Source organism: Zonotrichia albicollis, chromosome 2, assembly GCF_047830755.1.
Source record: "Zonotrichia albicollis isolate bZonAlb1 chromosome 2, bZonAlb1.hap1, whole genome shotgun sequence".
NCBI lineage: Eukaryota > Metazoa > Chordata > Aves > Passeriformes > Passerellidae > Zonotrichia > Zonotrichia albicollis.
The window spans coordinates 66,338,333-66,364,907 of NC_133820.1; the positions used below are offsets into that span (position 1 = coordinate 66,338,333).

Consider the following 26,575-nt stretch of genomic DNA (forward strand, 5'->3'; position numbering starts at 1 on the left):
TGTCCATCTGATAATTTTGTTTTGTTCAAACTTTAGGCCCAGTTCTTTCTGCAGATTTAAGCATGCAATGACATGCACAAGTCTCTTAGGTTTAGTGAGAACTATGTCTCTGAAGAAAGAGCTCTAGATCAAAAGTCTATATGTTTTCACAAACTTGCATGAAAACTACTCTGCAGAAAAGTAGTCTATAATAGACCAGCGTGAATTTATTCTCAGTCTTGCTTTTTGTACTGTCTGAAGGTATAATTTTCATAAAAATCTAAACTTAGTTGTAAAAACCTAGATTTTTATAATATCTAAGTTACCAGTTTATCACTTTTACAATGAAAATACTATTTTCAGAGCTTCTAGAACTTCTTTATTCAATTTTGAAGGGACTTTAAGTTTTAATTTTTTCTATGTTTATGCAATGTTCTGGCATTTATGCCAGTGTCAAAATTAAAGCAGGAGACACTTTGAAATAAAAAAGAAAATAAAAATTTAAACTTGCTAAATGACACTTACCTCTCTTGCCTCTGTGATTTTAAAATGTGATTTAAATAAGAGTACTTCAGAGAAGTAGTTGCATGCTGTCATTAATTACACATTGTATAATACTGTGAAAAAGTAGAATAAAAGTTAAAACCACATTACATTAACTGAAAGAAAATAAATTTTTAAAAATTCTGAAATGAACTTTTAAAAATCATTAGATATTTCCAGTTTCCACTACACTGAAATTTTCATCTGTATATAGTGATGTTCTAAGTCTCTGACAATCTCAATAGATGTTAAGAATCTCAGAGCAGGAAAATATGTCTTTTCAAAAGACTACTATTACAATTAATTCTGTTCTCTTACAGTGACTTTATTATGCAAGGAACAAACACTGGCCTAAGTGTTTACTAGGAAGAAACTCCCATTTCCAAACACTTGAAGAAACTGCTTTTTGTTCTGTGGCAACCAGGTTTTGAAATTAAGAAGTTTCATTCTTCCCTGGTACAAACCTCCCACACACTTTTCTTTCTCCTGCTTGCAGTGGCTCACAGAGCTGCACTTTGCAGGCAGGGACCCAAAATCAGCCCTGGTGCAAGCAGCCCCTGACTCCCAGGCTGGCCTACAGCTGTCTTTGGACTTGTGTCTGCTTTTCTGCCCAGGGTTCAGCCTTCCATGGAGCTGCACTGCTTAGGAGTCATTTGATTTAACAGAGGGGATGAGTGAACAACTCCCTGGGCCTTCACTGGAAAATGAAAACTATGTCTCTGGCAAAAAAGTCTTCTTTACACAGTCTTTAATGGTGCTGTGCCATGAGGTGCTCACTGAAGCATCCTGTCTCCTGGGCTGAATTGTATTTTACACATTCTGAACGTCCTCTGAGTGCAACATTTCCCTTGGCACTCTGAGCACAAGGATATCTCCACAGCCTCACCATGATAGTCTGAGGACAAATTGCTCTCATCTATTGAAGACGACACTATTTCTACCATTAGAATAAAAAAAAAAGTTATTTGTAGGAAGTTAGATTTTTTTTTTTTTCAGTCAGTCAGGGAATTATTCCCTTTTTGAACTTGCTTAGCAATACTATAATTGCTCAGAGAAACAGCTTCCCTTCAGCCAACAGTATCAAGAAAGCAGACAGGCTTGGTTTGTTCCAGTCATCTCTGTCTTTCTTTCCAAACTCAGTGAGCAGTCCTTGTGGCCAGGCAGAGGGATGGAAAATCCTGCTCTGAGTCTTGATCTCTCAAGAAGAAAACAATAATTTAGGGAAAGGTAGGAGAGATTCAGATCCAAGAAATACTAGAAGATAAGAAATGTTTGCTTTTCCAGAGTTTTCTGGTCTTGCTGAAGGCAGCAGTTCCATAAAAACTAGTCACCTGAAAGGCTTGCTAAATAAGTGCAGGCGTTACATTTAGCTATCCTCTCCTTGCTGGTGTAGGAATATCCAGGATTACAAAGAACATGAACGTCTGGTACAGATCAAATTATTTGTGCTAGAACTCCTACAATGTGCTTGTGCTGTCATGGCCCCTTGCTTTGTCATGCTCATTTAAAATAAAATCACTTGCTGGTGATTAACATACACACACGCACACACACAAAAACCCCCCAAAAACACCAAAAAAACCAACCAAACAAACAAACAAAAAAAACCCAGTTATGGTTTGATGTATTTGCTGGGTCTGCATCACTGGTACATGTAAAAGACCATTGTTTTAGCTGGGAAGATTGCTAGCAGCCACTGATAGCTAGGGTTGCACCAGACAACACAGCACAGGTTGTCCAGCTAACCACAAGACATCATTATCCAGACATCCTAGAGGAAAGAACTAGGAGAAGATGTGTCTGGAGATAATACTTCTGTGAAGTTTCCACTTCCTGAGAAAAATGACTGAATCATTTAAGCAGGATGATGCTCTCAACATGTCCTTGGAATCGCCTCTCCCTGGACTGGTGACTTTCCCTTCTCCTTCTGCAGTTCTCTCTTCCAAAACCAGTATTATTAAGTGTAATTAGCTTCCTTTTCCATAACTGAAGCCTAGATTTATTCAGCTTTGTGCTACTTCAGTCTGTGTTCTGGCCCATATGCCACTTATACCAAAGTTGTCATTCTCAGTTAAAGCTGTTCAATCCCTTAATGCATTTCAAGCCTGAGGCCGGTGTCCCCGTTTCCCACTACTGAAGTAATTCAGTGTAAATCAGTTCCTCTGTCCCTTCTACGAAATGGAAGTTCAAAATCAAATGAGAACAACTATGTTATCATATTTCTTATAATTCCCTTTTTTCCTATTGCACTGTCCAGGTCCTTGCTTTTCTAAACTGTTCTCTTCTCTCCCCCTCCTCCTTTCCATGTGTCCTTCATGAATCCAAAGCCCTCTCTCTTGCCCAAGGTGAGGTTCTTATGCATTTTCTTACAGTCATATGGGAATTCAATTTGGTCCTCTTTGACAAATTCAGGCCCTAAATGCTGAAACCACTCACAACAGCACAAAACAATTCCTGCTTTGTGTTTCTTGGGGCTACATCCCGGGCTTTGCAACCCCAATATTCCAGCAAGCCTCACATTGTATCTTCACAGGGTTTCACATGGCTCATACTTCTTGACAAGGACCATCTGTGTTGCCTCACTCAACATACACACCCGTCCTAGGTTTTCTTCCATCCTCTCTGTTGTGACTGAATGTCTCAGGAATTCTCCACAAATGAAATGGCATGGAATTTCTATCTTTCTGACAAAGAAGGAAGTAAAGAAATCAATTTTTACACGATTTCTCCTCCAAAAAGTGATGCTATGTTTAGTGAAAACAATAAAGACAAAAAGCAGGTTTTATTCCCAACCTTAGGAATAAAACTTCATCCAACCACAGGATGAATTCCCTTTGCATTTGTTGTAGTCAGGCACATAAGCATAATTCTTGTGTTTGTCATTGATTTTGTGTCTCTGCTAGTGCTCCTCAATCCATGTGGCCCAAAAACCCCCAGCAAAGATACAGATCCTAGCAGGAGCCTCAAGTTTGATTCCCTCCATGTTCTATAATAAGTATTTTGCATGGGAAAACATTTCTATATCAAGCTCTTATTTCTTCATTCTCTGAAGAGGAGTGTTCTATAGCTACTGAAGAAGCTTGTGCCATATGGTCCCACCTACATGCTCTTCCTTCCTGTTTTCACAGTATATTTTGCGCTATTTAGCCACTTTTTTTTGTTTTGCTGTTGATGTACCCACAGTGATCCAGCAACAACTCGTTTCTTGCCGTTCAGCTGTAGAATTGTGACACCAACCATTCTGTGCCTGTATGTGATTGAGTCTAATAGAGGGATAGTCATTTTTCCATAAACTGCTCCTTCCAGTTACATCCTCTCCCTGATCTCCCATTATCAGTAGTGGTAACAGTGCTCTTGCAACAGCAGCCAGAGACTTTGGCCTCTAGCTACAAGAAGCACTGAAACACATTTTTTTTCTTTTCTTTTTCACAATCTATTAAGGTCGCAGCAAGATCTGCTTTACTTTCTCATCTGGTTTCCCCTTTATTAAATGCAAATATGTTTTTATGTTGCTAAGTGGGAATGTTGTTAAGCAGAAAAGACAAGTCTGCAAAATTAAAAGAGTGCCAAATGCCCTGTGCAGAATTAATTTGCCTGTCCCTGCCCCCATCTGCTAGTGCCCACAATAACTCAATGCTTTTTTCTATCATAGTCAGGGAAGGTAGAAACTGAAAAACAGCACAAAGCAATGACAGGAAAATTGAATTTAAAAAATTACAAATGGGAAAAAATAATAGAAGTCATTATCAACAGCTAGACAAGAGACTCAATGAGCTACAACTCTGTTATCCAACTGAGGGTCATGTCCTGAAATGTCTATGGAACATCCTGAAAATTTCCTGAGCTATTAGAAACTTAAACCTTTTAGTCTTCAGTCCTTATTAAAGAAAAGATTAATCACGGCAGAATGTTTTATATTATACCTGCTGTGTGAGGATCACTTCACAATTTATAAGGTCCAATGTGATGGCTTCTCTGAAAGAAACATTATTCCTATTGTATGGAAAAATACATTTAGATGTGCAGAAATTCAGGCTATTCTAAAATAATTTTATGCTGCAAGTTATACAATAATTATAAATGGAAATAAATTTAATTAAAAGGATATAAAAGATTTTCTACAGTTTCCCATGTTAGTCCTCAATTTCTCTTAATTTCTGTTCTTTTTTAAAAATTGTGTTAGGGATACAAATTAAAAATACGTAAAAAGTATGTCACTCCACAGTATGTATATTCACCATCTTTGGGTACACATTAAGGAGGTTGACTGTGAATTTATTTCTTTTTTGTTTCATTTTCTTGGGAAATCATCTACTGTTCTTGGTTTAGAGGGAAAAAAGCAATTAACCAACAAACAGAAAAAAAACCTCATCACCAACAAAATTTCATTCCTTTTGCTTTTTAAGAGATAAAGTATTTAAGATTTATGCATCATTAAGATGAGATACAGACAATCTTCATCAGACTTTTGCAAGACTGTTTCCAAAGTGAAACACATTGTTTATACTGGCATGACTATGATTAAATAATTAAGCAAAACTTGGTCAGAAAAGTAACAGAGGATTCCTTGGCCCTGTTTGGTGATTTATTTTTTTAATATGGGCAAAAATTAGGTTAAACTGGGCCACTTAAAGTGTGGGTTCAGTCCTTAGAATATTGTGAGAAAATCCAGCTTTTACATCTGAGCAGCCTCCACCAAGTCTAGAGGAAATATTCCCATGTGTAAAATTTACTCAGATTTGTAGCACCAGGACTTAAATTAGGAAACAGTGCTGCAGGCCTGCTTGGGGGGAGAAAATAGAACAGCTGCACCTAATATGTGTCATTATTATTACTGGTTTAATCTGTCCCCTGTGTAAATAAAATTATGCTAAAATGGCATTCGCCTAAACTGAACTTGAGAAACAATTAACAAATGTAGTTCCAAAGCATAACAGAGGCTGGAGGATCCTCTGCCACTGGTGGCACACATGGCTGTGTGCAGGGAATGTGGAGATGTGCAGAGCCAGGGGCAGGAGTGTCCACCTGATGTCTCCTTCTTCACCCCTGGCTATGCAGTGGGGCAGGCTCCTGAACAAGGATAGGCTTTTTTGGTGGAGGACTCCTTCTCCCTGTATGTTCTCTCAAAGCCCAGGAGTCTGGCACTGAGCACACGTGGCTCCTTTTAGGCATCCTCCTCCCTAAGCATATAGGATTTAAGGATATTTCCAGGAGATCTGTGTGGATCAGTGGTCACTCAGATCATGGTCCACATGGAGCTGGAGGGAATGAGGGAAAATTACAGACTATACAGGCTGAGTGCAGGAAAAGACAGGCTGTAAAATGAGACATTGAGAAATATTCCCCAGGAGCCTGCTGAATGAGTGAAGCCTACTCAAGGGCTGCTTTGACTTGCACTCAGTCCAGCAGAGGTTTTATGTGAGCACTTACCACAGCAGCTGCAGCAACCCACTGCAATCCAGAGTGCACCTTGGAGATGCAGGGAACCGAAGGTACTCACACGCTGAGGGTGGGGGCTCTCAAACATCCTGAAAAGGGGAAGCTCTTAGCAAGATAATAAATGGGACATGCAAGCCTGTCAGCATATCCTGTACAGCATCACTTTGTTGTGATTCTTACACCATTTAAAAAGTTCCAAAGTATCATTTAGAAAGTTGCATGTGGAGAAAGCCTTCCTCTGCGCAGCTGGACCACCAGGACTGCAGTCAGGTCTTGTTGGTGTACTCTGTGAGACTTCAATGGTGCTTGGCTTTGGGGAAAAAAAGAGAACACAGGTCCATGCCAAGTGGGAAATGCAGAGGGAGGAATTCAGAACTCAGAAAGGATCCCCAACAGCAGATTCTCCATTATAAAGGAGGAAACATAAAATATCAAAAGACACTATAATCTTTTCTTTTCTTTTCCAATGCAACCAATCAGACACCTTTAAAAAGCACAGATGAAAGTACAGCATGTTGCTTGTATTGAGAAATTGTCTCAGCAAGCCAGAAAGGAACAAATGCAAATTAATTCTGGAATAGTTAGGAGTACTGTGGTGGCAGGTGTGAGCCCCTCTTCTCCACCCCAGCACTGTCCAGTGCAGTGTTGTACGCTGGGCGCTGCACAATCTTCTCTGTCCAGAGCTCTGCATGACCATGTGGGGCATCAGGGTCTTCTGGTCGTGTCAGTTGCAAGAGGTAGGCATCATTTCCAGCCTTACTCTTCTTGGACTTTGCACAGGTGTGAGTTGGGGAATGGGGAATGTTCTGAGGGGTTATAAGAAGGAAATCATCCTAGGTGTTTCTGACTAAACTGGGCAGTGTGCTGCACTCAGCTGCAGTGATGTTGACAATCCAGATAGCCCCATCTCATCCCATGTTCTTCTAAATACTTGTGAAAAGATTCAAGTGAAGGACACAAGAAGATGGCACTGGCCATCTGGAGAGCTCTGGATTTCACCCAGAACTTTGGCTTGTACAGCTCTGGTGTTGTAAGGATATCTGGATGGTGGTATGCCATGGTGCAATGTCTACATTCATGATGTAAAAACATCCACATGAGAGAGCTTGTGGTGATGAGCATGTCCAGTGCAGGGTCTGGGATGGTCAGCAAAGATTAGATTCATCTTTTCTGGCATTTCTGCTGCTGAGCTTGTTTGGAAGCACAGCAGCTTTGCTGTACAGGTGGTGTCAGAGCTGTAGGGAGCCTGGGCAAAGGGCTCAGGCCCTTTGCTGGATGCCCCTCGGACAAATTGAACCAAGCAGGGCCCTGATGTCTTGGGGTCTTGAACAACTGCTTGGAGTTCTAACCTATTAAGCCAGCTCTGTCTATAACTGTTTTCTTCTCTGCACCCCAGGACTCTGAAAGACAAGCCCCTAAGACCTTGTTTTGGAGCAGCAGACCTTGTGATCAGATTCAGCCAGCTTTCTACAGGCTGCCAGTTGGTGTTATGCAGCTCAGTTATTTCACCAGCTACCTTGGTGGGAATGAGGGTCATTTCCCCCCTCACTGATTGGGCTGCTGGGACATGGCTACCTTTCTAGACAAAGGAGGGCTGTAGCCATGATGGCGAATTTTTTTAGGAAGTTTTCATGCAACTGTTATGTAAGCACGGGTTGATTATTCTTTCCAACTTGTTAAATTTATGCATGATATTCACTGCTGTCATCTTTATGGCACAGAGCGTTAAGGCTGTGATTTTGAATGGTGTTACACATTGTGCATTTGTTTTGTTTTTCAGAATGACTGGAATGACTTGGAGTGTGTTTTTATGCAGTTCTCATAGATGCAGATAGGTCTGTGTTGCTCTTCTACTCTAGCCAGTGTACTCTACCAGCATTTCAATGCCTGCTAGTCAATAACATTTATTACAGTAGAAGGGAAACCTGTGATGATCTTCCTAAATGCTGTGCCGGGTGAATAACAAACACAAGAAGTGTCTTGACTAGATAGAGGATCTTCACACCTTTTGACAGATGTACTATATACACAGAAAATGTAGCGATATTTTTCCAGCCGTGAGTCTCAGCCTCTGTATGAACATCAAAGGAAACATACCCAGAATATTCAGCTAGATGAAGAGTGTGAATTCATCACAGATTCCTCCTCAGCATCTGCCTAGACTTAAAATAAGCAGATCCAGAAAGATTACTGCGTCAGAAGCGGGGAGAATCCTGCCGAAGGTGAACTGTCTCATTCCTGAATGCTGCCAAGAGGTGGGTAAGGAAACTCTACATGACTTCTATGATGTTTCTGCTTGGCCTTTCAGCTAGTCATAGACTGTGATGACCTTGAAAGGCTAATAACTCCCTCTCTGGTGACACTGGAAGGCACTGGCACAAGGGTACTGACTTTTCTATAGCTGTGCCTGCTTTTTGTACAATTGATGGAGGTGAGCACTCAGCACTCAAATCTGGTGCCTGCAGCGCATTTGTTTTTCACTCATGTGAAATCTATATGTAATTATCAGCTGTTACTAGCTCTTAGTTATGGCATATGTACAAGTAAAATAAGCTATATTGTAAATAGCATATTTGTGATGCATGGCACTTTTTCAGTACAGGAGACAGTCAGGACCTGGCTGCAGGCTTAAACTTAGAGCATGAACAGACCAAACTAAGCTGTGATTCTCAGAAAGCAAAGAGTGTTAAAAGGACCAATCAAATTTTCCTATTCTAGAAAAGCACAGCATCTCACAAAACAACACAGGGAAAAGCCTCAAGACCATACTGTACTCACCTGGCTTGCAAGAAAAGTCCCTGAGTAGTGCTGCCTGTCATTTATTCATATGGGTCTTGACATATTAATAATGCTATGCAGCGGTGAAAGTCCAATATTCTGCATGGGGAAGACAGATGTGTAGAAGTTTTTATAGCTTTTTAACAAGTGAAGTGTGGAGAAGGAAATGTATTGCCCAGGAATAGTGCTTCAGCACAGCTGAGACCCGGACACAGCCTTGCTACATCCAGGTTTCAAAAACCTGTGGCTTCCTTTTCACCCCACTGTTATCCCTAGGGATCCTTGCCTGCAGTTAAAGACCTAAGCCTTCTGTTTTCTGGTCAGAAAAAGGTTATTTTGCTCTGTCCTAGTTTCAGTCAAGGATGTGAGTGGCAGAGGGTGAAGCTGTGTGGCTGTGTCTAGTTTGTTATACTATACCACCCAAATCCTTGCTGGGGCAGAAGTAAGGGATTCTCACCCCTCCTTCCCATGCAGATGCACAGGAGTCTTCGGTACCCCAAGGTGTTTGCAGTCAGATTGTGGAAGTCATATGTGGCAGCTGCCTTCCCTTCCCTTCCCTTCCCTTCCCTTCCCTTCCCTTCCCTTCCCTTCCCTTCCCTTCCCTTCCCTTCCCTTCCCTTCCCTTCCCTTCCCTTCCCTTCCCTTCCCTTCCCTTCCCTTCCCTTCCCTTCCCTTCCCTTCCCTTCCCTTCCCTTCCCTTCCCTTCCCTTCCCTTTGAGATGTTTCTGTTTTGACCCCTAAGGAGATACACCAAATGAAAGCAATTTTAATTTCTACTACAAGCTGAAAGCATCAGTTCCAGTAAGCAGTCCTCGGATGTAGGCCAATACAACACTAATGAAGAAATTACCAGCAGTGAAACCTGATATTGAGTTTTGACTGCCTCAAGAACTTGAAAATTGCCCCAAGTGAGACTGGATGAAAAAACAAGCAATTTTCTTTTGAAACATGATTCAGATTGCTTCTATGGAAAGTCTAAAGTCAGAGTGTACTTTCCAGGTCCTATGTTTACCTGCAATTTTTTTCTCTTTAAATGCAAGCATCCCTGCAATGGCATGACCATATAAACTGAGGCATTATTAAAAGAAAATAATCATTGCCATAAAAATTCAAAACCTGATCACATTGTGGCCCCTATGAGAAAAGCAAGTGTTCTAAAAGAAAAAAACATCTGAGTTGGTAAGGCTTCTTTTTGCTGGGTTTCAGTATCACAAAGATAGCCATGGAGAACAATATATCAGCCCATCTGAAAAAATAAACAAGAAGCTATAAAAAAATGTATCTTTTCTATTATTTTAAGCTTTCTCACAACTTAGCTCAAGATATCACCAATACCAGTGGTAGAAAAATTAAACTCTTCTCCAGAGAAATAGCATTAGTGAATTAAACCTTTCTCCAGAGAAATAGCTTTAATGAATATCAATAAAAGGAAAATGGAAACCAAGAAGGTTAGTTAAAATTACTAGATTTTTTATTATTATGATATATTTACAAATCTTCTATATTTTGAAAGCAAAATATTTTTTATTTTAGTGCTAAGAAATAAAGACATTTCAAACAGAAAATACCTGAGTTTTTTCATGTAAACATATACAGGGCTTTGACCTTTGGAACTTTGAGAAACAGTCCTGGTTTATAAATACAGTGAGTTGGAATAAGTAGCTGTGTAGTGAGTAATACCATTATCTCATCAAGAAAACTCCTCACGTAGAAAGATTAAGGATATACAGAAATGTTTATAGGGTCAGGATTTAAGAGCAAGTGATCAGTGCAATGGAAATCCCTAAACCAAAGCGAAAAGGCTGCAAATATTTGATCCAGGAATTACACAGCCTTTTGCATTCGCTGACTAATAACTAGACATCAGCCTTATGTAACAACTATCACAAGTATCTTCATAGTCCTTATTTTACAAGTGGTAAAGATCCAGTGGAGAAGGCAGTACTTGTTCTGGTTTATGTCTGGCTCAGAGAAGTGGAATGGCTGTGTGTGCTCCAAGGTAAGGAAAGGGCTTTGAAACAAAATATAAACAAACAAAAAACAAATAAACAAAGCCTGAACAAACCTTCCATCAGTCTTTGCTTCTCAATTAGCTGGCTGGTGGTGCTCCAGGGAAACTATCTAAATGCTAGCTACCTAGTCAAGGCTGTTATTTCGGTTCTCCTTGTAGGTGATGAGCAGACATGCAGCAGCCTTCCTGCTGGACTGGAATACATAAGCTTGGGACAAGAGACAGCCTTACAGGTGTTGTCTCTCTCTGCACTGATTATAACTGGGTGAGTGACTCAGAAAGGACACTACAGGGCAGCTAAAACCAAGCTGAAGGAGTTTCTGCTCTTACTAAACAAGTTTTGACCTTGGATTCTTCACAGTTGACAGCAGCCATGGAGCCCTTCAGAGCCTTTGGAGGCATCTCCTGATCAATGAGGCACAATGAGCTCAAAGCTTCTGCCCAAAGGCACACAAGTGTCTTCAAGTGTTCTGTTTTCAGGAGCATCCAGAGCTTAAGAACAACCTCTTTAAACATGGGTTGTATGTCAAAAATGTGATATGATCTTGGACATCTGGCAAGTATATGTATATGTTTAATTGAGAGAATAAACATTCCTCAAAAATCAGAGTCCTGAGACTGCAACCTTGACTTTAACCTTTTGGCTTTCCTCACATACCAGTAAATGCAATCTATCACACATACCACATCAGAGTCTACTCCAAAAAAACTGGAACAGATCACAGTTCTATGAGTCTAAAAAAAATATTTGTGATAGGATTTAGAAATGTAAGATTACATTGTAATCCTCTCTTCAAAAAGAAAAATGAAAAGCTGAGGAAAAAAAAAAGAGAAGCAAATTATTCCTGCTGAGGCATATGAAAACTAGAAGAATTTAATTTTCTGGTCTGTTTGTCCTAGCATGCTTCTCTAGGCTTGTCATCAGTTCCACTGGAACACAGGGAATGTAAAAGATATTTTAATACAAATTACTGAATTTGATTCATTCCATTCTCCTTATAAAATTGTCTGCTGTAAAATTATGTCTAATGTGAAACAGTTATAATTTGCTTGCTACTCACTGTATTAATACCTATTAAAACTGACCACAGTAGCATGCACCCAGTTGTTGCAACATGCAATAACCCACAAGATTTATTTCAATGTGTCTGGGGAGTGCCAAAGCATGAAAACATATTGAAATTTAAAAGGTCTAATGTAATTATTATATAGATCCTTGAGAAAACTGCAAGTCAACTTGGAATAGTACAGTCAGCTATTTCTAAATATCACAGACCTCTTAAAAATCTATTTTTGTGATGAGTTGCACCTGCCACAGGATTTTTAAACCTCAATTCAAGACATACAGTGCCCATAGACCTGTTTAAGCACTGGAAGTTTCACAACATGAAACAAATTAATTTCAGAAAACACATCTATAAGCTGCACTAAAGTCACCTTACAAAAAGCCCTTACGAGTGGTGTGTTTATCATCAGTATTAATTAAAGCCTGGAATCTGACCCTGGAGTTAGAGACTATCCCAATGCTGGCTGCAGATCAGTCCATCTAGCAAAACAAACCCTCTAAGCAATACCACATGGAAGACCAATGGTCTCCGGTAGGATTGGCCTTTGGTGATAAGATCAGTGGGGAGGCAAACATCACGAACAATATTTCAGTGCTTTGATACTCTGGTGATAGGCACTATAAAAAACCTCACACAGTTTGTACCAACCTACACTCACCACATATGGCAAAGTGCCAGCTCAGCCCTTTCTCTTGATGGACAGAAGCAATGCTGGGATGGTTTTTCCTTCCACAAAATAGCAAATGGTGGACAGGGGTTCATGACAGTGAGGTGACAAAGTGACAAGAGCATTTTCTTCCTAAAGGAGTCGCAGCATCTGCTCATAGGAGGATGAAAATGGCAACCACAAAGTGAGCAAACCAGTCAATAAAGATTATTGTGGGCCTGCTAGCATGCAGAGTGCTAAAAATTTGCAAACTTCAATCCTTCCTGTGTATAATGTGTAGATCAAACTACCTCTTACTGCTTCCAGCTGTGGGAGGCTGAACATATGCAGCAGGAAACCTGCAGCTGCGTGGAAAGGGAAGAAGGCACCCAGATGGTGTGTGCACAGATGGAGCAAGCCTGTGCTGACAGCTCGGCCCCTCATCCAGCACCAGATGACACACAGGAGCTGCTGGGGAGAGGGACAGCTGTGTGGGGACACCACAGTGCCCCCATGTTGTGTGGGGTTCATATAGGCCTCATTTTGTTGAATTTGGAGGTATCCTGACCTTGGTCTGGCCTTCTGTCCTGGGGGCCTTATGGAGCACTTGCTCAGGGGAGCTGTGGTGAGGCATACGGGGCGGATGAGGCTTAGCCAGAGGAAACCACGTAAATCTCAGCAGTGGCTAATTTGTGGCTTCATCCACAAATCATCTAGCCAGACAAGGGCAACCTACTTCCAATGCAAGGTTGTAAACACATATATGTTTCCTAATCCCCCTGTTCTGTCTGAACCCAGAAAGCATTTACTAGCCTGCCTGGAAAGTCTCCTCTGCACATAGTAGCTCCCAAAAAAGGTCTGGTTTAAGACTGTAATTCCAGAACATCACAGAATCATCTATTTGCACCGGAGGGAGCACCTGTAGAGACTCAGGTCTGGCTCTCTGAAGGAGGATCACCCTGCTCTTCTCTAGGACTTTCCCCATCGGCTTTCTTCAGTACCAGTCAGCTTACTGGCCACTGAAGATCCCACTCTTTGCTCAGCAGATGTAGGTCCTGTCTGAGTGAAGGGGACCCTAAACATGAGAAAATGCAGCACCCAGGACCTTCTGCCAGCACTTCAGTCCTAAAAACCTTGCCTGTGGGAGCACATAATAATGAGTGTCCTTCCCCGACTTGTTGGCAACATGCTATGTTAATGTGGTAGAGCAGAATAGAGGACTGACGAGAATAGGAAATGCAGGGATACAGGGAATGAAAATAAGAGCACGAGGTGGGAGAAATTCTGCTATTAACACGAATAAATTGTGTCCATTGCTGTCATCAAAATGAGGACATTGGGCAAAGGATGGGCTTCACTTCACTTACACAGCACAGATCTTCAGAGTAGGGTGACCACACCCAAACAGTTTGAGGAGAGGGGTCAGTATTCCATGCTAACCCCCAAAAGGGAGAGTGTTTGAGATACTGGTGTTTGGGCTGCACTGAAAATCTGCCAGGAAGAGCAATGACACATTAACAATATACACAGCTGAGTCTCAGGGCCCAGATACATGCCCTGGCACTGTTCAGTTTGTTGTCATGTGCTTTGCCTTTGAGATCTGGTCACCCTGTGGATTAGGTGATGTTTGTACCACTGCAATGTGTTAAATGTTACATTTCAAAATACAGTCTTCTGAATATTGTTGCAGGAGGCAAAACAAAAGGAGCAGTGGCTTCCGAAACTATATCAAACACAAAAGCACTTGTATAATCTCTGGCAGTAAGACATCATCATTTCTTCACATAGAGTCACAGAGAAGTCACTCTGATTAAGTAAGCATTAAAAGAGCAATTTAATTACCTGGCAAACCTAACAGTGGATGGAACATATTCCCTTTGAGCAACATTCTTGACACGTTCTCTTAGCAAGGACATAAGTAGTCCCTGATTTTGTTGTGAAAAAACCCCAAAACTGTAAGGGGAAGAGAATATAACATGTAGTGAGATAAAAATTGCCATTCAGATCAGTCAAATGCCTTCTGCAATCTTTTTTTCTGCCTGACTGCTGTTAGCACAGGTGCTTTGAAGAAAGGTGCAAACACAATGTACCACTATGCAATGACATGCCCATGGAACAGTATCTGCTTAGCTCTAAGCATGAATTATGTCCCAGAGCATGACAGTTTATTGCAGATTGTGTGACTGCTACATTTTTATCCTAGCTTGTATAAGAGTAGATGGGATGATTCATACACGTCATTTGGTGCTGCTTTTAGCACTTGTGAGGAGATGCTCACTGTTCCCTCTTACTCCCTTGACTGATTTTTATCACTCCAGTTACCACAGGGCTAGAGACAGAAGCAGGTGCTCTGGCTTCAGCTTATAATCACAACTACATTCGGGCAATTTCTTCCAGACTTCAAATATCAGGAGCTGCAAAGGGAGCTACATGGCATTAGCAAGGCCAGCCTTGTTTTCTAAATACTTGGCTTGCAGGTTCAGCCAGACTTTATTTCTGTTTGTGTTGTGGCATGACACCTTGTGACTTTGATTTAAGTGGGGGAGCAGGTGAGGGCTTTGGTGACTTTCCACTGGCTGGAGATTTCCCATCAGGAAGCCAAGTTCACCTGCTGGCTTTAGCTGTGAGCCTCCAGGCACCTCCAGGCTGTTGCTTATTGACTTTGAGGCCTTTCTTGCCTCATGTGTGGGTTAAGCAATGACATTCCTCTGTTCCTGCCACCTCCTCTTACCCAGAGAGGCACACAGCTCTCAAGGCCCATTGATGTGGTCCCATCAATCCATCATCATGTAATGTGGTGTGGGCCCTGACACCTCCTCCCACCCCTCATGCCAGCCTCCTCACTGGAATTGCAGACCTTGTTTCCATTTGCAAGCTTGGATCTCTGAGGAAGGAAGAAATGCTTTATGAGTCATCACCCTCAAGAGCTTTACACTTTGAGATGTAAATGTAGGAGGATATTGTTCAGAGGTCTCTCAGTTTGCTCTAAAAGCCTGCAAAATCTAGTGTAGAAACCAAAATTATGAATTTCTCTATTTGGCTATGTGGAAATGATTATCGCAAAATGCTGATACCTGCAGAACTTTCCATGCAATTTCCACAGTTAGGAAACAGCAAACACAAGGTCCCTCAGCCCTAAGCTGACTCAAGAAATGAGTTTCCATTTACCATTGTATGCTCTGTTCTTGCTGGGGCCAGGTAACTCTAAGCAAGTTGTCTACAATAGCAAATACTTACATAAGTATAAATGACATGTTTTCACAAAGGGTTCCAACATATTGGTTACATCAGAAGGGGAAATAAGTGAAAAAGATGACAAGAATATAGTTCTTAAATGGCTTGTAGCAAAGGGAAAGTTCCGCTCCTAATCTTTAGTGGAACTATCTTGTAAAATTATGCTCTTGGGTCCCATTTTGCCTACAGATTGGAGCACTAAAGATGCCACACCAGGGGCCAAGAGCATTAGCAAACAAGCACAAACATTACCTTGGAAGATGTGTAAATACAGCATTCCAAACCCATCTGACAGCCCTCCAAAACCACTACAGGAAAGGAGGTATTAATAACTGCTGCTAACATCCAGAAAGAGTAAACTGGGATTTCTTCTGGGTGATGGCTGGTGTCTAAGACCATCTCAACAATTCCTACTGTGACCAAAGTTGGAAAGAATTGGAGGCTTAGTTTTCCTCATTTCCTAGGAAATGAGGAAAACTAAGTCAATTCCAAACACTGAATTTAATCCCTGAAATATTAGGAGTTTAAACAAAACAATAGTTGTTTGTCTTTTGATCCGGACTTGTAGACATTGCTTGGTTGACTTGTTGGACAATGCTACTTCAGCTAAGAATATCCATTCCTTTTTCTTTTGGGGAATTGTTAGCCACTGAGAATTTGAATGCCAAGGAAATTGCTAAATACTGTATCTATGACTGATATGGAAAAGGGGAGGAGGGAAATGCCTCTGATTAATCAGCCCCATGAAACCTTTCTTGCTCTCTTTTAGTCCTACTCTTTTGCTTGAGAAAGCAGTTGTTGAGGGTGCCAAAAAGTTAAGATCAGTAGGGTTCCTTCCATATGATCTCTTTCAGCACTGTATGTTTATGGTGGAGATTTATGGGGCTGTATCAAAGACTGGCTCAGGGACCATCTCAGTGAAGGGCACACACATTTTTGGGGTGCTTGCTATGGTCAGAATGAGTTAAAGCCAGGTCTCTGACCTTTCTGCACAGTTCTAGTGTTGAAGCCTGAGGTATTTCTCCTAGTTTATAAATAATCAAAGCAGGAGTGCTCAGATCAGTCTCAGCTAGACTCACAGAAGTGCTGGAGCCCAGCCTGTCCAAGGTAAGAGGGGCCAGTACTGAGGGGAAGCCCATTTGTGCAAATAATGGTCTCATGGCATCACCTTTCATCATCAGTTGTGGTAACAAGGGACTACAGGGGACAATAGCAAGTTAGCAGAGTCCTTACAGGGCTTCATGCACAACATGTGCTGCAGGGAGATGGATGCTAAATCAATTTCTCAAGCCAAACATGGCACTCAATCTTTCAAAAGGCCTTAAATCCCCTTTGACCTTAGCATGGCCAGAGATTTTACTGCTGCTTCTGTTAGATATGATCTAATTTTTGATGGAATTTTGATTTTCAAAATGCCTCAGTCTTGATCATAGATAGAATGATAGAATTTTTTTTTAATTGAAGGGGTCTTTACAGGTCATCTAATCCAACCCACCTGCAATGAACAGGGCATCTTCAACTAGATGATGATGCTCAGAGCCCCATCAAGCCTGGTTTTGAATGTCTACATCCACTGCATCTCTGGGCAGCCTGTTCCAGCATTTCAACAACCTGACTGTAAAAAAAAAATCTTCCTTGTATCAAGTCTAAATGTACCTTCTTTTAGTTTAAAACCATTGCCCTTCGTCCTATTGCAAAAGGCCTTGCTAAAACTTTTTTTCTCGCCTTTTTATAAGGCCTCTCTAAGTACTGAAAGGCTGCAAAAATGTTTCTCTGGAGCCTTCTCTTCTCCAGACTGATCAAGGGGGCTTGTACCTAAGGCACCAGGAGTGGGGCCACAGCCACAGGACTTTGCATGCCCAGATGTCAGTGCTTGCAGAGACTGGGGTGCAGGGGCAGCTGCTAGGCAGGCTGACAATCCAACCCCCTGGATGGAGGCTCCCACATTATATGGATGTGTACATTTCCCACTCCCAGAAATTCCTAGAACTGCCAGAGACAGGACAGGACAGGCCCATTTGAGCCACCTGTGTATGTGTATTTCTGCCAGCAATGTGTGTATGTGCATCTTGTGAGAGTGCGGATGTGCTCCTGTGGTGGTTCTGTGCTCAGACCCTCTGTGGGACAGTCCTGGGAGCACAAAGATGTGGCCACCCTGCCTCGATCAGGCTGCTGGGTTTGGCAGCCCCTACAATGGATTACTTTGCAGAGGCGAGGCTTGATTTCAATTAATGTCCATTAATCAGTTTTGCTGAGAGTACATGGAATAAAGTACTAGCAAAAAAGGGCATTTGGGCTGATTGGGTTTCCCTAAAAACAAAAGGTGTGTCTGGACTGTAGAGCTAAGTTTAAGATCCCAGATCAGCTGTTTATTAGTCTTGCTGGTGTAGCTTGGACTTGAGTGTTCTTTAAACACCCAAACAATTACCCAAGCTTCCTGGCCTCCTCTGTCAGACACCTGACACAGAGAGGATCACTCAGCATGCAGCACGGCTTTTATTTCTCTGCAGGTCATAGGTTTGAAGGACAAGCATCACCAAGAAACTTTAAAGGTTCTTAAAATCTGCACTGATGTTGTCCTAAAATCCTGCAGCCCACTGAGGTCTGGCTTCCTCTTCAGTCATATCTCTGCATGACAGATAATGAGAGGGAAGAAAGAGCCACTGACAGAAAGCTGTGAGAGAAGAGCCTGAGATGAGAGAGGCACCTCACTTGCCTTCATGCAAGACAGACTCTGCCTCAACAGCTCTTTAAGCCTCTTTTCCCCACTTGAATCTGCAAAAGAAATAAGATAAAATAACCCGACAATAGGGCTCTGTGTGATTCAAGCCACAATACCATGTCTGTCACAAAAGAAAAAAGCTTTTGTTTGTATTTGGCTGGTATCTATGAATCACAGAGGCCACAAAGATTTTCACCAACCTTTGCACCATCTTTGATGGTTTGCAGATGTTCCCCATTGCTGCTTAATTTCAAGTTTGAGCTGCTTTAGCAAAGACACATTGGAATCAGCAGCTCTGATGGCCTTTCTCTGAACTGGTTTTTACCTTACGTAGTGCTTCTTCCTTTTTAAAGCTTTAATTTTTTTTTATTTTTTCATTTTATATTTGAGCAAAAATGGGTATAATTGTGCTGTTGGGAATTAGTGATACTGCCAATTTGATCAGTGGTATTTTCACATACAGATATAATGGCTTGAAAAGGAACAAAGCAAAAACACTGTAAGATTTCCTCCTCCACCCCATTTTCCCAAAAGGACAAATCTAATCCCTGTAATAAAGAGTATCTCTTCCAGTCCAAGGAAATATTTGAATGTGATGTGCTAAAGAAGACATTGAAGACAGTGAATAGCCACCCTTCTCCCACTGCTCTGTTTTGTTGTTTTTATCATTAGATAACGGCACTGTGGTTTTTTGAATGGCAAAGCTATTACACTCAGCCTAAATGACTACACTCTTCTGAATGAAACATGGCCTTGATTCAGAAATCATTTATTTCACAAGGAGTGGGGCCTCCTCTGTCAGACACCTAACTCAGAATAGATTGTGCAGCATGCAGCATTACTTTTATTTCTCTGCAGGTCATGGACTTTAAGGACAGGACTCACCAAGGACCCTCAAGCCAATGTTCTTTTTCCATGGACCACAGGACTCACTGAGATCAGTTCAAGCTTCAGATCCAAAGACAATGGTTGGAATAAAACAGATTTTTCTGGAAAAACTTCCAGTATAAACATTTTTTTTATCCATTGTGAGTTGTTCTGATGATGAAGTACTTTCTTACAGTAAATTACTTTTAATTAAAAATGTATTTCCAACCCCAGCCACTGGATCTTGTTTTGTATCTTTGTCTGCCAGACTAAAACAGTCTCTTGAGTTGTCTGTTAATATATAGCTATCCCTAGGTTGTAATCAGACCACCTTCTGGTTTGCTGGTCCCTTTAGACCTCTCCCAGGTATGTTTTTCAGTCCAGCATATTTTTGTGCTTTGTTTGAGAAGAGTCTAAAGAACATCAACACCAGAGTGAGATCTCTAACTCCCACCTGCTTCCTTTCTCCCACGATTCTGTCTCCCATGATTCACAGAAACACATGTATACAGAAACATCTTTAGGTGATGAACACACCCCTGCAGAAGAGTATTTTGAGACCAGAAGTTCACCTATTTTTGGTGCACCTGGCACATTCCCCATTGATTCCACATCACCTTTGCTGCCTCATAAAAATGTTATACAGTACCAACTCCACTTTCCAGGATCCCCATCAGGCTGACAGGTCTACAAATTATCTGGTTCGTGCCATTTATCGTCCTAACTTTCTCTTAGGCATCTGGAACTTCCCCCGTGTGTTAAGATTTATTTTCTTTGGCTTGCTCTTTTTTTTAGATTGCTGGATACAGGTTACTGGGATCCTTGCCTGACTTTATCATCTGCTGTTTAACCTCCTCTTTAGTTACAACTAGAACAAAAACTATGTGATTACTGTTGGCTGGCATGAGTAAATGATTAGGGTTTGGGGTTTTATTCCCTGGACAGAAGACAAAAATACAACAGAATAAGCCTCTTTTTAGCATCTTTTCCTATTGGCAGTTTTACTATTTTCATCTCGTAATGGACACATGTAATTTTTGGTGTTCTTTATTCTGGAAATACTGAGATAAGATTCCCAAAATACAAGAAAATACTCCTCAATAGGCAACTTTCCTCAGCTCTGCTTGTCATGGTTTTCCTTGTTACCTGTTTTCCCTTATATCAATCTTCTCCAAAATCTACCTGCTAATTTACATGTATTGACATTGAGAGCGTTTTGCATTTTCTCCTGGGATCCACATACGCATAAGTTTTACTTCCCTTCAGCAGCAAGACCTTTAATGAATGCAGATTCTTTTGCTGGGTGGGGCTTTTTTTGGTCATCTCCTTAAGTATTATCCAATGATTCTCAATCATCATTCAGATTTTTCTGTTAATAAAGTCTTTCTCCCAGTTGAATTCCTCCCAGCATTGTTTTTAGCTAAAATGATTTTTTTTTTCTTTAAAACACAATTAATATCCTTTATTGACTTGGACTTCATTCTGTTTGTAGATAACAATAAATGTTATCTCACTGTCATCAGTTATACACAAGCCATTGTGTTCATTTTTTATTTAGTCATTCTGCTATAGTAAAAACAAGATCTAATGCAGGAGTTTAATAGTTGAATATAGCACTGAATCTGTTGTCTGTAACATTTGCAAGATAACCTCTCTTTTATTTAGTAGAGAAAATTCAGGCTATTTCAGAAGGTCATGCAACACAAAAGATAAAACCCTGGCAAAAGAAGAGGTCAGGAAAACAGCCCAGCTTCTTTGCACCACTGGCTATATTCTGAGGAAACATCCTACTGTTCCCTCTGGACACCAGTCCTCTAATATATTTTGGACATTAATAGAAGTAGTACCTTCAGCAGCCCATGACATGCTCCCAGCACACAGTACCTTCCTTCAGCAGGGATTCAGAAGATGCACAGGCTCCTTGTTTGCATAAAGGGATCTTCGCTGGTGCCAATACCAAAACAGTCTGGCGGCAGGGACATCACAGGGCTTCTGGGAAAAATGGAAGTTAATGCACAGTGCATCCAGTTTGCCCTTTATTGTTACCCAAATAACAAAAAGGATTTAAAAGGAAGATGCACTTGAGAAAAAGGTTTGTAAACACAGCACCTGGAAAAATGTCCCCTGGGTGTCTTTATCTGCACAGCACAGAGAGAGGCAAATACAACTGTTACAGATAAATGTAGGAATAGGAAGACCTGAAGCTCCCTTTGTGTCAAAGGAATTCACTGTTTGCTTTCTCTGGTCCACCAATATGGCATTCTCTCAGTTGCATTTCAGTTGTACAGTTACTCAGTGCTGCACAAATTGGTACTATTTTTTGCCTCAAATTTCCCAATAATCCATGTGGCATTCTTTGTGCTGTGATGAGGATACATGGTTTAAAAACTACACTGATTTAAATCTGCTTGTGATAGGGAGAACATATTATTGCAAAAGATTTACATGAAAAGCTGGGTTTTAAAATTGCCATTTCTCACACCTACTTTTAGCACACTACCAGCATCTGCAATGGTCACCTATTCCACAAAGCCTGAAAAAGTAGCAAACAGGTCTTGCATGATGATTTCATTTTTTATAAGAACGGCATTTTGAAACATCAATCTGATTTCTGCAAACAAACAAGTGTGCACTTACACAGAGAACCAGATAGTTTTCTAATTTTGAATTTAGCTTGGAGCAAGACCTTTTCCCCCTTGGAACACTTTTCCAGACAACTCAGGCGAATTCCGATTTTGTTGTGAGAGTATTTTTCTCTTTTAACTATCTAATCTTTCTTTCTTTCTTTCTTTCTTTCTTTCTTTCTTTCTTTCTTTCTTTCTTTCTTTCTTTCTTTCTTTCTTTCTTTCTCTCTCTCTCTCTCTTTCTTTCTTTTTTTCTTTCTTTCCTTCTCTTTCTCTCTTTCTTTCCCTCTTTCTCTCTCTCTTTCTCTCTTTCTTTCTTTCTCTCTTTCCTTCTTTCTTTCCTTCTTTCTTTCTTCCTTCCTTTCTTTCTTTTCTTTCTTCCTTTCTCTCGCAGGAGCAGACTGTGTTTGCAGTAGGCCACCAGTTGCTGATTCAACAACGCAGGAGTACAAACACACAGGCTCACTCTCTCACACACACATGCACACACAGAGCTCCACAGGAAAGTGATTGATGACCAGTTTTCATGTCAGAACTGTGATATTTCTGGCTGAACAACTTTCTACCTTTTTTCTTCTTTTTTTTTTTTTGGTACAAAAGCCACAGCACAAAGATAAGAGGCAGAAAACTTAAGACGTGTTTACAAAGATTAAACCACTGACTTGGCTTTAGTTAAAGTAAATTCTCCTGCTTCCCACTGTGCATTGTAGGTTTACAAAGGGAGGACTGGCAAATGTTGCTTCGTCTTCTTTTCTGGCACTGTCTGTTGGCTCCAAAATAAATGCACAAATTAAACCACATAAAAGCACAGCAAGGTATTAGCGCTTTTGAGGACTTCAGCATCTGACACATTCCTAATCTGCCTGGGTAGGTTTTTGATCTGAGCTGCTGCTCTGCCTTTATAATGACAGGGCAATTTAACAAGCCCAAAATTCAAGATTCTCTCTGCAGCCAAGGAGTTACCAAGCCCAGCAGTGAGCCCCTCTCAGGTGCCCCTGTCGCTGGGGGGGCTGCCTGCTCCCCGCCTCTCCCCTGAGGCCAGGAGGGGCAGGGAACCCCAAGCCCCCTGTGTTATAGCCCAAAATGCTCTCATTTTCCCCAAGGCTGAGACCACAGTAGATCAACCTGAGGAAGAATTTTAGGAAGTTATAAAAGGGTAAAATTGCACAACTGCAATCCTCCACCATGGAGGACAAGGTTTTACTGAAGGGAAGGTGCTGTCTGCTCAGAGTCCCTGGAAGCAAGGGCAGCAGAACAAACATGGCAGAACAGAGAGAAAGAAAAACTGTAGAAAATAATAGAGAATGGCAGAAACACAAATCTCAAGAGAACAGATAAAAAAATAACTAGGTAATGCTCGCAGAATTTTTTTTTTAATATCTCAAGTACATCTGGAAATTTTGTATTAGTGTATTTGCATTAGTGTTAGTGTGATACATTATTATGCTCTGATTGCAGACAGAATTGTCTTGGCTATGGTGAGAGAACAAGAAAGGATGAATGTCATGTCTACCTCCAAATAAATTATGTGCCTAAAGCTTATTTATCTCAGAATTCATTATTGTAGCAAATAATTATTAAATAATATTATTATTTATAATAATAAATAATATTATTAAATAATGAGCACAGAGAAAGGAAGTGCACATAAGCCTTTCACTTTAATTTTTGTCCCTGATAAGGAAAAGAGTTATTGAAGTCAGCTTTGGTGTGGTGTAATCCAGAGGAAGACATGGTGGGGTAGGATGTTTGTTCTGAAAGGATATTTGACTGTATTGCCAGTCAAAGTGGAAGGACATATGGGATAGGTGGGGCAGAGCCCTCCCAGACTTAGTCATATTCAATATTTTTATTCATGTCTCAGACGATGGAACAGAGAGGATATACAGATGGCAGCCAGCAGGGAAGGACTGTCAGGAGTTTGGGAGACAAGATTAGAATTCAAAATGATCTTGGAAAACTAGTATTTTTAAGGTCTAACCGGAAAACATGCTACTCTGGAAACAAGCTTGCAGATTCTTCCTCACACGGGCAAGAACTGGCTGTATACTGCAGGATGGAACAGCTGCCTGGCCAGCAGCTCCGCAGAACACCATCCAGAGGCTGTAGAGGATCACAAGCTGAGCAGCAGCTTTGTGTTGTTGTGGAAGAGGGTAGCCCCAGACTCGCAATGCATAAACAGAACTACACCCTCTGAAACACATAACCAATTTTCATCTCTGCAAAGTGGCTGTGAGGATCCGTGTGCAGTCTGGTAAACGGCTCTCCCAGAAAGACGTGATTCAGCTGTGCTAATCTGGAAGAACTGCAAAAGGGCTAATTAAAGGTCGACAAACATAATGCAGGAGAAAATATAAATTATAGAGTTGCGTGAGTAGAGAGGACTTTCTGCCATGACACACAGGGTGACAAAAGACAGACATAAAGGGAGGCAGACTGAAGTTAGAGATCAGGAGGCACTTTTCTAATGCTGAAGGGAGATTGTAGTGGAGCAACTGGACCATGACATGTCCACCAGGGGAGGGTTTTGAAATGCTTGCTGGACTATCTGAGGTGTAGCTGATCCTGGCTGACAGTGGAGGGATGGTCCTACAAGCCTGTGAATGAAATTGAATGGCTGCATCCTGGCCCACTTCCTCAAGGTACACCCAAACCACAGTTTCTAGTTCACAAAACAGAATTGCCTCTCAGCACTTACCCCAGGGCAGGAGAACACTTCAGTGGAAGGACCCAAAACACAATCATGGCTTGAAGTGTCTCATGATCTACCATCTCCTTCATCGTACTGGCTTCTGGGAGACCCATCCTTTAACCCCCAGCTCCCCATCTTTGGGACACAGGAAGCTGGGGTCAGTGCTAGAGAGTCTGAGGGTCTGCACAAGGCCACTGCAAGCCTGGGAGCATATTTAATGGTCTGGTGGGTCGAGCTACAGTCATAATCACTGGGCTAAGCTCATTTCATCAGGAATAGAGGGAAATAAGTCTAAGCAAAAAACCACACGTACTCCAAATCAACAAGTGAGTCAGAACCAGAACAAAAGGAAGATGACTAATAAGATTTCTCTTCTAACCCCATACATTGTGGCCTCTGCTACAATTCATATACCAGGCAAACAGTCTCTGAGAACCCCTTTTCTTTAGAGACAAATAAATTTTGAGTCAAAAGAAATTAAAAGCAGGCTTAGGGTACAAATCTAGTGGTAATCTCCAAAGAAACAAACCAAAGAGAAATTTGTTATTTTTGAAGGATTTCTCTCTCTGTTTAAAAAAAAAATGTTTTAACATCAATTTTCAGCCAATACTGTTAGTGCATACTGGCAACAATAAACATTTATGTCACTCAAAAAAAATTCACAAAAAAATTTACAATCAATGGGTTTGAGTGTCAGTGGATTTAAAAGGCATAACATGGAACCCGTTTATCAAAATGCATGACAGAGTAAGCGTGCTGTAAGAGTTTTCAGGGGAGGTACAATATATCCTGCTCACACTCAGGAGTGCGAGTGTGGCACAGCCAGCTGGGTTATTAAATGCCTTCCATTGTGGTTTGCTCCATCCATCAGGCAGTCAGCTCCCAGATAAAGTTTCTTGCAGCATTAATTTCTGGTCCTTAGTGCTCTTAAGAACCAATGAACTGTTGATTATGAGGGTGCCTCAGACTGTCAGAGGGTTTCTTTTGCCCTTGTTACATGGCTTAGATGTTGGTGGGAAATAAGCAGATAGAACAAACTGAGAAAACATCTAAAGACCGTGAAAGGGCGTATTTTCAACATAGACTCCTACATGACCCTTTTTCAGAACTTGCAGACATGTCTATTTGCATTTGGCAAGTGGGTGAATGAACAGACATGACATTTTATACAGGCATTTGCAGTTATTTCTTTGTTGTACACAAAGAGGTTGCACAACCATGCAATTTTCCGCACACAAAATGGATGCAATTTTAAATTTTTCAGGTGCACTTTAAAATGCTGTTAAAAACCTTCATATGACTCTTTCAACATGGAATTCACTGTTCTCACTTGCACTTCTTCCTTACCTCACATCTTTAGCCAGAACCATTGAAAATACACAGAGCTCACAGAGAAGCAGCAGTGTCAGCTCCGAATCTCCATGTTTTTCTGTGTTTGAATAAAAAGTTTAATGTTACTTGAGCTGGCGAGAAAGGTGGGGGGTTCTGCGTGCCTTAGTAGAAATTAATGTTTTGGTTGGCTGGACAAGCTCAGAAAATTTCTGTAGTGAGCATGACGAGAGAGGATGCCTGGCAAGATGTTTTCCAACAGCTGGTGCAGGTGGAGGATTAGGGGGAAAAAAAAATGCTTAAGAGCTTTTTCCCTAAATTTTCTGCTTTGTACCCCTCTTAGATGTGCAATATATTTTAAAGTCTCGTACAGATCTTGTTGAAATCCATGAGTCTCTTTCCACTGGCTCAATAAGACCTGAAATAATGCTCCCAGTGCTGTGTTGGTTATTAAAAACATTTTGACATTTCTCCCTGCCCTCTTAAACACAGCTGTTTTGGGAAGAAGCAGCAGATACTGGCCTCTCTATGCAGCCTGAACTCAGAGAAACCACCCAGGTGACTCTGGCCTTGGCCAGGACTGGACGATCTGTCAGGGTTCCAACACGGTAGGTGATGGGGTGACTTCGTCCACTGTTCCCCCC

The 26,575-nt window shown here is 41.2% G+C and overlaps 1 long non-coding RNA gene across 1 annotated transcript in view; it reads right to left on the reverse strand.

Annotated features, from left to right (window-relative positions):
- The window catches only part of LOC141728210 (uncharacterized), a 584,197-nt gene that overhangs the window by 418,020 nt on the left and 139,602 nt on the right, over positions 1-26,575 (reverse strand). The window lies entirely within an intron of this gene.